Below are 11,577 nucleotides of genomic sequence, written 5' to 3' on the forward strand. Positions count from 1 at the left end.
AAAAACAGACTTTTTTTACAACAAAACTGTTGTATCTACAGCCAGCAGCAAAAGTGCATGGCGAATGGTTCATTTCGATTAAAACTATGGACACTGGGTGCATTCACTGCGATGTAATCTGCGGAGTTGCGGACGGTGTTCACTACGCTTCAAAAGTCCATGTGGTCAGTATTTAACTACTTACCTATATGACGAAAAAAAGGAACGACTGGTTTTTATAATGGATTTGCATACCACGATAATTTATTTTACTGGCAAGGAGACTCTTTGTCAACGGACGTTGAAAGTATGGATGGTATAGAAAGGATGCCAATCTCTTATGGCAGAATTGTTGCAAAAGTGACCGCTTTCAGCTTTAAATAATAGTTCCTAATCTCTCCGGTGGCGCTAGTTAGGCTCTGGGACATGAGTATAACATGAACCAACAAATAACCCGACCAAATTACGTAGGTTGTTTTTGGTAGTATTTCGGTGTATGGTGGCGCCGCCTAATTACTGTTTTTTGATGGACACTTTTCATACATAGAGATTTGGCTCCTTTATATAGTCTCCATGGTTGAAAGTCCTCGAATGTCACCGATGTAAACAGGAAAAAAGGATGTTGCAATTAAACATAAATGATTTTACCACACTATTCTTTAATTGTTCAGCAAAAAACAAGTCCATTCATAATTCGTGATCAGCAACGCAAGCTTCGTCACCAATCTTAAACACTACATTAAACTAGGCCACAAAATGTCAAAAAATATTGTCAAAATTGCCAGAAAAAATGTTTTGAATAGGTACAATAACATTTACATCAATAAAAGGACGAAAATTGCGTAACATTCTAAAAAATAATGCTTTGAAATTAGTCGTTGACATGGCGGGTACTAACATTTTACTTGACCATACATACCAAGCAGCTTACATATGGCAATAATGTATGTACGTCGTACATTATTGCCATCTGTAAGCTGCTTGTAGCGACACAATCTCAGGGCTAAATAGAATCTTGTCAGGCTTTACAAGTCGATGTAGGTAAGTAAGTATGTTATTATGATTAAAAAGAACGATGCTGTCAACGTCTAAATATGAATAATACTACTGAGGTTAAAATGGAATTAGCAAGAACGGAACCCCTATATTTTCGTTATTACAGGTATAGGTATTATGGTCGGCCAAGTTAAAATGCGTGTTGACTGGTCAACGCTCTATATTAAAGTGAGGCAAGAATATCTACATCAGAATGACTGTGAGCGAATTAATGTATTTATACTAAAACGAACGAATTAATGAAAGGTAAACTTGGATCTTTATAATATACCAATAGTTGTACATGTTCATCAGTCCGTGTCAATTGTATATTTTATATGTGCTGTATTAAAAATTCCTTAACACCGAAATCACTTTTTGATCTCCACATCTTTGCATATTCCGGGTTGCATTCTAAAAGCAATCTACCCCAAGAATTGGCACAAGCATAAGTTTTTCAGAAAGCGACCGCAATCTGACCTTTCAGCCAAGAGAAGAAACTTCCTTACGATATTTTTCTAAACCGAAAAGCAATTGGTAATTTTAAAAATATGTAGTAACAAGTTAGTAACAATTATTTTGAAGGTTGTTTTGTACCTCTTACTCTTTGCAATGTATTACCAGGAGTTCCCAAACTGTGCTTCGTCGCGTCTCTGTCTCAGGGGCGTCGTTACCCGCTATGCTTACTTCACTAGCCGCTCTCCGCATTCGAAAGCCAGGTAAATTTCATTTACAAGGAAGTCGCAAAAATTTCAACATGTCAAGGGAGTTCGACTAGAGAAAGGTTTGTTAACGCGCTACGGTAAAAGCACATCCAATTTCAAAATTTAAGACCTTTATCGAAGCTATGTATACTCACGCATTCGGAGAATCTGTAAAGGCAATTAGTCATTTAACAAGGCTAAGGAGATTTCGAATTTCAATAGCGTATTTAAGGGAACTATGATATGATGTGCTCATACTCGCACAGAACTCACGCGATCATGAACTGACTCTAATTGCATAAATTTATTCCACGAACAACGAATGCATTACCTACCGTAAAGGTTATTTCACTTATTTGAAATATTTTAGTCAGCAAAATTAATATTGATTTTCAGGTAAAGTTTGGTCTGGCCTAATAATATTTTTAAGTTGAGGAGCCGTGTTACATAATAACATAATATTATAGTATCGGTATTTCTTTAAGTAAGAATTAAAAGAAATGCCGTATAAGGAAAGGTGGGATAAACACGGACATGGGTAATTCCGGGCACTAGAATATCTAACATCCTACGCCCTCCACGCTTAGTAAATCGACTAGTTTGGACGACTAGGCAACCTATTTGCAATGTGTCAATGTGAATATTATCTATTATTTATTTCTTATCGCAAATAAATAACAGATGAGGGTATATATTTCTTAAATCTAAGGTATCTCCTACTATAAGAAAAATATGTTTTTTTAAAGGTAGAAAGTGGCCCGAAATATTCTGGATAACACTCCACGTACTTTGATGCAAGCACTTTACCGTACGTCTAGATGTGCACCAAAGGCATAAACGCTACGTCTCATGAGCTCACTTAATCATACGGTTCAGTGTGTAGCTTTCTAAGCTTCGCTTTCAAAATGTAATTAGCTCGCTGATCTGCGGTGACAACTTGTTAAAATGCTGAACGTTAGGTACGTTCACTAAGGCTGTTCTCTCGATATTATTGTTTTATTTTTAGTTGTTCATAATCAGAACAACGTCAAAGAAAATGCCAAAATGATAGATGAACGCCGCAAATATGTAGCTAATACCGAGGGTGACATACGACATTTGAAGTTTTCAGCCGAGGATGCACCAGTGCCAACTTTGGTGCTTGGAATATGGGACGGCGCCAGTACATGCTGTCTACGCAGGTAGCTTAAGCACCACAAACGGCCGACCCATACTCCAAGACACCAGCGTCATTCCGTCAGGCCTCTTGCCATCGACCCTGGCCAGGCCGTTGGGCTCGAGGATGGCCGGCACCTTGGCACTAACAAGGGCCCTTTGGATGACGTCGTTGATGCTGGCGTGCCGAGTGATTCTCACTGCATGAGAGGCCGTGGTGGCCCAGATTATCCACAGTAACTCCGCATTGGCACCGGTGGGGCACGTTTTTTGATGCCCCACACATTAAAAATTTAATCGAGATGACAGCCTTTTACTGATATAATATATTCAAGAGGATATAGTAGAAGGCGGAGGGACGAAGTGACGATAAATTGTGTCGTTGCTGTGGACGACCGCGACTTTTTAAGTATAAAAGCGCCCAATAAAATTATCTCACTACCAGTCACTACCTACGCTTGTTTCTCTGTTAGGAAGGAGGGTCGATTTTTTGGAGAAATTACCGACGAGGAAATGTCGGGATTTTTAGGATGATGTCCGGACTCGCAAAGATATTTAATTTTTTTATGTGACAACCCTAAATAATACACGACAGAAAATAAACCTTAGCACATCGATCAAAACCAGAAAGATAAGAGGAAATGGGTGTATCACTATCGCTTAAACATGTTCCGCGTTTTGTTTTTCATTAATTGCCCCGTGAAATTTTAATAGCGAGTCAGCTATAATTTAAAAAATCACATTTATTTGTCCAAAATTAGCTGTATTATTATTGTATGTAATTTTATTACATTTTTGAGAGAGTCAGTGTCAGATATCGAATATTTACAGTTGTAATAAGAATAAATGTGTCGTTTTCAACCAAATGGGTACTTATTCTCGGTTGTAAATAAGACGCTATTCCATAAAGCTTCAAATCTAAATCAATCTAATCGGCAACCAACAATGTGGTACCTTTTATTTGAAAACGTTACATAATGGCGTGTTAAACTCAAATGGTACTGGTAAAGGATTTTTTGTAAGTATTGCCAGTTAGCTAATAATCATAGCCCGATTTTTCGCTATAATTCTTAATCATGCAAACTAGGTACTATTTACTTACGAGCAACAAACATTTTTAAATCATATTAGATATATAATTATTTATATACCAATGCCGATTCTAGGTTATGCTTTGAGTTTTGCTATGGTTGTAGTCTCAATTGCTATGCCTATTGGTAACAATAAAGGCCTTTAACTTTACCGTCGCTAGGTGAAAAAGTCAGTATCGGCTATGGGGCGGAAATTGCACCCCAAGAGGGGGCGATTCTAATCTAGCCTTTGCGTGTGGGCTCGCTCCGATCATTAGCACCATCCACTGATAACTTCGCCCTCACTTTCTCTTTCTTCGCGTTGTTTAAAACTTTTTAAAAGCTTGAGATCGATGTGCCTTTAAAATTAACTTGACTTTGGATTTTTTGTAATTTTTGTCGGATTTATACTCGTTTGTAGGTGTACAGTCAAGTGTAAAAATATGGGTGCACAAATCATACTAAAAAATATGTCCCATAGCTCTTTTTTTTTTATGAAATAGGAGGCAAACGAGCAGACGGATCACCTGATGGTAAGCGATTACCGCCGCCCATGGACACCCGCAACACCAGAGGGGTTGTATGTGCGTTGCCGGCCTTTAAGATGGGAATACGCTCTTTTCTTGAAGGTTTGAAGGTCATATCGGGCCGGAAATACCGCAGGCGACAGTTCATTCCACAGTTTAGCTGTGCGAGGCAGGAAGTTTCTAGAGAAACGCACAGTTGAGGACTGCCAACCATCTAAGTGGTGAGGATGGTAATGTTGTCGTGTAGGGCAATGGCGAAAAGAAGCGGCAGGGATTAATCCGAACAATTCCTCGGAGCACTCCCCATTTACACGCGATAGAAAATGCAGAGCGAGGCCACATCTCTACGCATTTCCGAAATACGCTGGCAGTCGACAATTCGAGCCGCTCTTCGCTGGATGCGGTCCAGAGGGAGAAGCTGGTATTGGGGTGCCCCTGCCCATAGATGAGAACAGTATTCCATGTGTGGGCGAACCTGCGCTTTATACAGCTGTAGGCGGTGGGCCGGCGTGAAATACTGTCTCGATCTGTTGAGCACACCGAGCTTTTATGTCAGCGAATTAAGAACTATGGGACATATTTTTGAGTAAGTTGTCTACACCCATATTTTTACACTTGACTGTACAAGACTTTACCCTGCTATTATATAGTCAGACCGAAACATTAAGTTCTCTTTCATTCAAAATTAAACACTTTATGACTACAAAAATCACAACACTCTAGCATAGATTACTTGATACTTGATACTATAGTAGATACTTCACTCATCACGTCATATCGTCGTCATCTACTCTATCATCTCGTCATCTAGTTAAGTCAACAAGTTTTGCTGTATACGCTCACGCCTGGCCACATGGTAAAATGCTCACGAAATTTTTGTTTAGGGACTAATTTAGTATTAGGTATAAGTACTCATCTAATCTCATACCCGCCGAAAGACGTCCATTAATGCTGTTTCTCAAAATGTCAACAACCAAATGTTACAACACAACCCCTGATCGGGCGCATTAGACATAAAGATGCAATCATCATCGTCGGCGGTCTACCTTATTGAGATGATTTCGAGTGTGATGTCGACACTCAAAAATCTTCAAACCTAGTGGCAATCCATTTTATGAGGCCTGTACCACTTACAGTTCCATCAACAGGTACTGCTGTTGAGGCTGCAGCCGTCCCTGCTAACAGATTAACCTATTCAGCGCTAATCATGACACATTGTCATTTTGCCTCTACGAAGCATTTTCGATGCATACCAGGATTCCTATGTTATTTTATTACTCTCATACCCTGGAACCTAAATGGTCGCGCACTGTGCGCTGTCGAATGAGATAGGGATGTCGAGGATCTTTTGAGGGACTATAGTATGGGCTGCTTCAAACATAGAGTGTACAGGTTTTTCCAGACAACTCGTATGGAATACCCCTGAAATTGCAGGCGGCCGTGGGCTAAGGTGATTGCTTATCATCAGGGGGGCCGTATGTTTTTTTGCCAATGACGTGGTATAAAAAAGTGGCAATTGAATGAGTGAAGTAATCTGTGTATCGATAGCGTGCACTAGCCAATCAACCAAGTATCTTCTACCGGCTGCCAACTTCTATAATGGGCGCCGTCGTTACAATTACAAACTCCGAATAAATGACACCTATAAAATTAACATTTGCCAGCTTAATTGCTATTGCAGTTGAACCTTTGAACGTTACATAGCCAAGGCTAGCTAGTAGTAGTAGCCAAGCCAATCGAAAAACATCCTCCTTTTTAGATTAAGAGAAAGAGAGGTGATTTTTCATGCAATATTTTTGATACTGTTAATATTATGTAAAAATTTCGTAATTTTTCTTTAGTAAATCTCGAATATGCACGATGCACGGATATATCCATAGCCACGTTTAGTGTCAGTAATTTTGTAGCAATATCCAATTTACTTATTAATATTTGATTAAGCTTTACGCCTTTGACCAACCGAAGTATATTGAAATGTAATATTCAACATGGGAATTGCAACGTTTCATCTGAGATAATCCAGCAGCTGGCTGTGAGTTCGTGTGATCAAAGCTGAATCTCGGTCAATTATATAGGCCCTAGGGAGCTCCGTGACGTCCTGACATGTCCAGTCCACCTGCTATGGAGCGGTATTCAGATTTCATATCTGTTATGGTTTTGTTTTGATATTGTTATGATTATGATACGACTGCTCGCGCATTTTGGTGCACTGCAATTCGTGTTAAATTAGAAGGGATTTCGTTCACACTGATTAAAAATTTGCGGAATGTGCGATGGGATTACATGATCTAATTCCCCCATCTTCGTTCTGCCACCGTGGTACTAGACGCGGACTTGCGTTTCATCCTTACGTCGTTACTGATTCGCACTAAACGCTATGCATCCAGCTTTATCATGCGAACGGCTAAGGAGTGGAATCCACTTCCTGTAAATCTATTCCCGGTCCACTATAACTTGACCTTTTTAAATCGAGACTGAATAGACAACTTTTAGGTAAGCATGTTCCATCCTAGACTGCATCGGCACTTACCATCACTTGAGATTGTGGACAAACCCTTATTAGCACAATCGGATTAGGACTAACCTCGAAATCTCTGGAACAGTCCTGAAATTTGGTATGTATATAAATTATAGGCCCCTTTTTCATGTCTACACCATTTGACATTTGGGGAACTACGAAAAATCGCAGCCATCTTGGAAAATGTGTACCATCCTGGAGAAATTCGCGTTTTACTCTAAATATTCGTTCTCTATGAAAATGGATACATAAATCATGCATTGCGGTAACATTAAAAGTATAATATAAAAAAAATTAGGGTACCTTCCATACAAAATGTTTTTTTTTTTGCTTTGTTTCAATAGTGTGGGGTATCGTTGGATAGGCCTTTCACAACGAATACGGGTCTTTCAAAACTAATACGGGTCTCCAAAAACAATTAAGATAAGATAAGATAATAATAATATTTATTCATTTAAAACTTATGCTAATTGGTTTTATACAATTGTTTGATATACTTAGTTATTATTTAAACCCCATTTAAGACCTAAAATCTGTTTTTGCCGTCACGTTATTTAGCTCTAGGTGTTTCTACCCCTTAATTTTAGTAAATTTGTATTGTATAGCACTGGTGTATCAATTAGTGACCTACTGTTGTAACGTAATGAAATCTCCTCAATAGTTTAAGCACTTGAAGGAAAAATATGATTTCACTTTCCAGCATCCTCTCAAGTCGGCTGTATTGTTTTTTCTTTAATAAAACAAGTATAATAGGTTGTGAACTTTAAGAAGAATCTATCTATACGTCATTTGAAGAAATCCGTCCAGTATCCTGGGCTTCAGGGTGTAGAGAATCATCAGTACTGAAACCGACTTTCTGGTTAGGTCGCAGTCGAGTAAAATGTATTGGGGTAAATCACGTACAAATGTTCATCATTCATCCAAGTTTCATATCAAGAGAATGTCCTCTGGAAAAGTATAAGCGCTCAATCTGGATTCAGCAAGTTTTTTCTACAATAATATTTAATTTTTCCGCAAAGGTATATAAGATTGTTTTGTGCAGAATTTAATAAGCTTTAATCTTGCCTTACACCATATGTCTATAGAATACGTAGATTCAGAGCAAAATGCCATTTTTTAGGGAAGGCACACATTTTCCAAGATGCCTGTGGTTCCTCGAGGTCCCCAAATGTTAAATGGTGTGGACATGAAAAAGGGACCTTTAGTTAACATATTTACCAAACTTCACAACTGTCCAAGAGATTTCGAGGTTTGTCCTATTCCGATTGTGCTATTATTACCTTTTTCCAATAAAAAAAAATCCAAAGTTCGCATTCAAATTCAAGGTCTCACTGTTACACAATATTTACAGCAAATTCAAGTACCTATACACGACGCAAGTTAAGAGCACAGCAAAAATAAATGTAAAAATCAATCATCATTCAGATCATATCGTAGGCACCAATCAAATTATCATAGCTAACGCGCTTTCTCACGCGAGTACCATATATACACGGTATACCTGTAACACAGATGGTATTATGGATGTTACCTACTGGATGTAGCATATACGAGTATATCAACTCACGGTGACCACACGTAGGTGCTCAGGAGTTCACGAAATGAAAAACAGATCTAGGGGTAAGCATTAACGGGCTATTGTAGTATAAAATGGTATAGATTGCAATACAGACATACAATAGTGCTACTCGCGACGTATTATTTCAAAAGTAAAAACGTACCTACACTAGGTGTGGCATTTTCCAAAATAAAGAAAAAAATAATTTTTGTACTTTATACTAAATTAAAATTTTTGGTGTATAACATTACCTATTATAGGTACTTACAAATATTTTTTTAATGACTTATTGAGTACAATACTAATGACTAAAATTTAGTGTTTGTATGAACTATTTTTTATGTCGTTTGAGCAACCTAAAAGTATGTGAGAACCGTACTTTGTTTAACAAATTTCGTTCGTTTTAACCTCAATCCAACTTTTGGTAAAAAGTTTTTTTTTTCTTTATACAAAAGTGACACCCTACTACGCATATGTATACAAGCGTGTATACATAGCTGGTGTAGTAACGTAGCACCCTTCTTAAACGGTAAACGGTGTCTGAAATCTAATCCCTAAATGAATAAACCTGTGCGTCAATCATAAATCACTAACCGTGATGGTGGCATATTTGTTGTGCGTGGCCATTTGTATGAAATACTATTACTTATTCTGAAGTTTAGTTGCGCTAATGTATATAACCTGTGTGCCACAGAAAATATTTCAACTTTCCATGAATTGCCTGCGGTAAGCGCGAGGTGAGGAGTGAGGAGGTAAGGTGGAGTATTACTTCTATATATATATATATATACGTATAACACCTCGCACAAAACGTACCTACTCATCGAGTATTCTTCATAATGTGGACTCTAAGGGAGAATATTTATGGTGATTGATAAAGTACAGAGTTTTATAATCTGAACAACTGATTCACCGCTGATATCTAAGTCTATAATTAGTTTATATAGCCCCAGTTTATAAATCAAACGAACCCAGAGCAAAAACAAGTTTTGTATGAAAAACAAATTTGCTGTATTTTTTTAACTATGGTATGTGAAGCTAAAGTAGTATATATATGTCTGTAAAAGTAAACTAATTACAGACATATATATACTGTCTGCGCGCCAATTCCGTGCATTCGGAGGTCGAGGAAGTGGGGGGGGAGTGCGCCGCGCCCGTACGTACAAAATGACACTACTCTGTCATGACGTCAAACATTCCTAACATTCCTCAGCCGTGCACGGAATTCACGCGCGAACAGTAGGTACCTTATCCTATTGTAAATACAAAGTTTCAGAGCAAACTAGCCTCACGTTTTAAAATGAGAGCGTAACTACGTTTGTATGGAGAACCAAGCTTGCCGGGGACCCTTAATAAGATACGAGTACTAAATGTAATTAAACTACAATGATATTATGTAAACATGGCATACAAGTACAGGGCCGTGCTGCATAATAAACTAGAACTAATAGCACAATCGAATCAAATTTCTCCAGGATGGTACACATTTTCCAAGATGGCTGCGATTCCTCGAGGTCCCCAAATGTCAAATAGTGTGGACATGAAAAAGAGACCTTTAATTAACATACATACCAAATTTTATATCTTTGGAAAGATTTCGAGGTTAGACTTAATCCGATTGTGCTATAATATTACAAGCGGAATCCCTTTTCTAATTTCACTTATTAGAAAAGGAGCGTGTTATGCTATTTAAGTCAGTCTCAGTACAATAAGTACTGAGGTTGACAGAAGTAGCATGACAAATACGAACGTTTCCGAGAAAATACGATGGCAAACAATTATGCACTACATCTGTAATATGTACTTGACTACACAGTCATAGTTTGGAGGAAGGGTACAACAGGTACAATTGCCCACACTGTTAACTGTACATCAGTGGACCTTATGCCTTTTGTAATAATGTCCACCAATGTACAGTTAGGAGTGCTGTTGTTTGTACAACAATCTCGCGTGTCAATTTAACCATCTGCCTAGTAACAGCCTACCTAATGGCATAAACCTATGGCATATTATTCTAACAAAGTAAATATACTATACCGTTTTGTAGTAATCACTCATTTAAAACGAAGATTTTTGTTATTATTAATATATAAGAAATCACTAAAAATATTTCTCAAACTCACTGACATATGCGCATAGAGCTTTTTTTACATTATTGACGGATGCGAGTCCTTGCAATTCAAGATTCTCTTTATCTATGCTTTATCTATATATCGCTCGATATATCCTAGTGATTTCAGCAAAGAGTATAGTAAGTATATATATTTCAGACTGTGCAGATAAATCGAAGGTTTAACATAAATTCGCGATAGACCCGACTGTAAATGTAATTTAATATGGGTTTAATATAATTTGAAACTTTTTTTTTACACCACGTCGGTGGCAATCAAGCATACGGCCCGCCTGATGGTAAGCAGTTACCGTAGCCTATGGACGCCTGCAACACCGGAGATATTACACGCGCGTTGCCGACCCTTTAAAAATCTGTACACTCCTTTTTTGAAGAACCCCATACTGTAGCCCCTCGGGAAAACCTGCCACCGATGAACTAATCTACAACGATTTGTCATACACACGATCGATAAATTTGGGCAAATCCGTTTGATATAGCCGGCCGAACATTTTTTTTAGTAGAAAAAGGCGCGAAATTTAAATTTTCTATGGGACGATTACCCTTCGTGCTAACATTTTTTGCCGCTTTTTTCCACTGACGGAAATGGCTTGAGGCTTGACAGACTTTATACTTGCTTTATACACATGTACACATGTATAGTTACGTGTGTAGCCGGCATAAACCAGATTACCAACACATTAAACATAGATACCTATTTATGGGAGGGAGGCATATATTATACTATATTATATTATACTACTCTTTGGAGGGAGGTGATCACCGAACGAACAAAGTAGTCTGGCAAACATAACTTGTCACAATAATATACCTATTATAAAAAAAATGCTTATCATGAACTCTCCATCAAGGGCCTGACACTCTTTGATAGAGAAAGATAGTCCTATTGCGATTCATATA

Source organism: Cydia strobilella, chromosome Z (assembly GCF_947568885.1).
Source record: "Cydia strobilella chromosome Z, ilCydStro3.1, whole genome shotgun sequence".
NCBI lineage: Eukaryota > Metazoa > Arthropoda > Insecta > Lepidoptera > Tortricidae > Cydia > Cydia strobilella.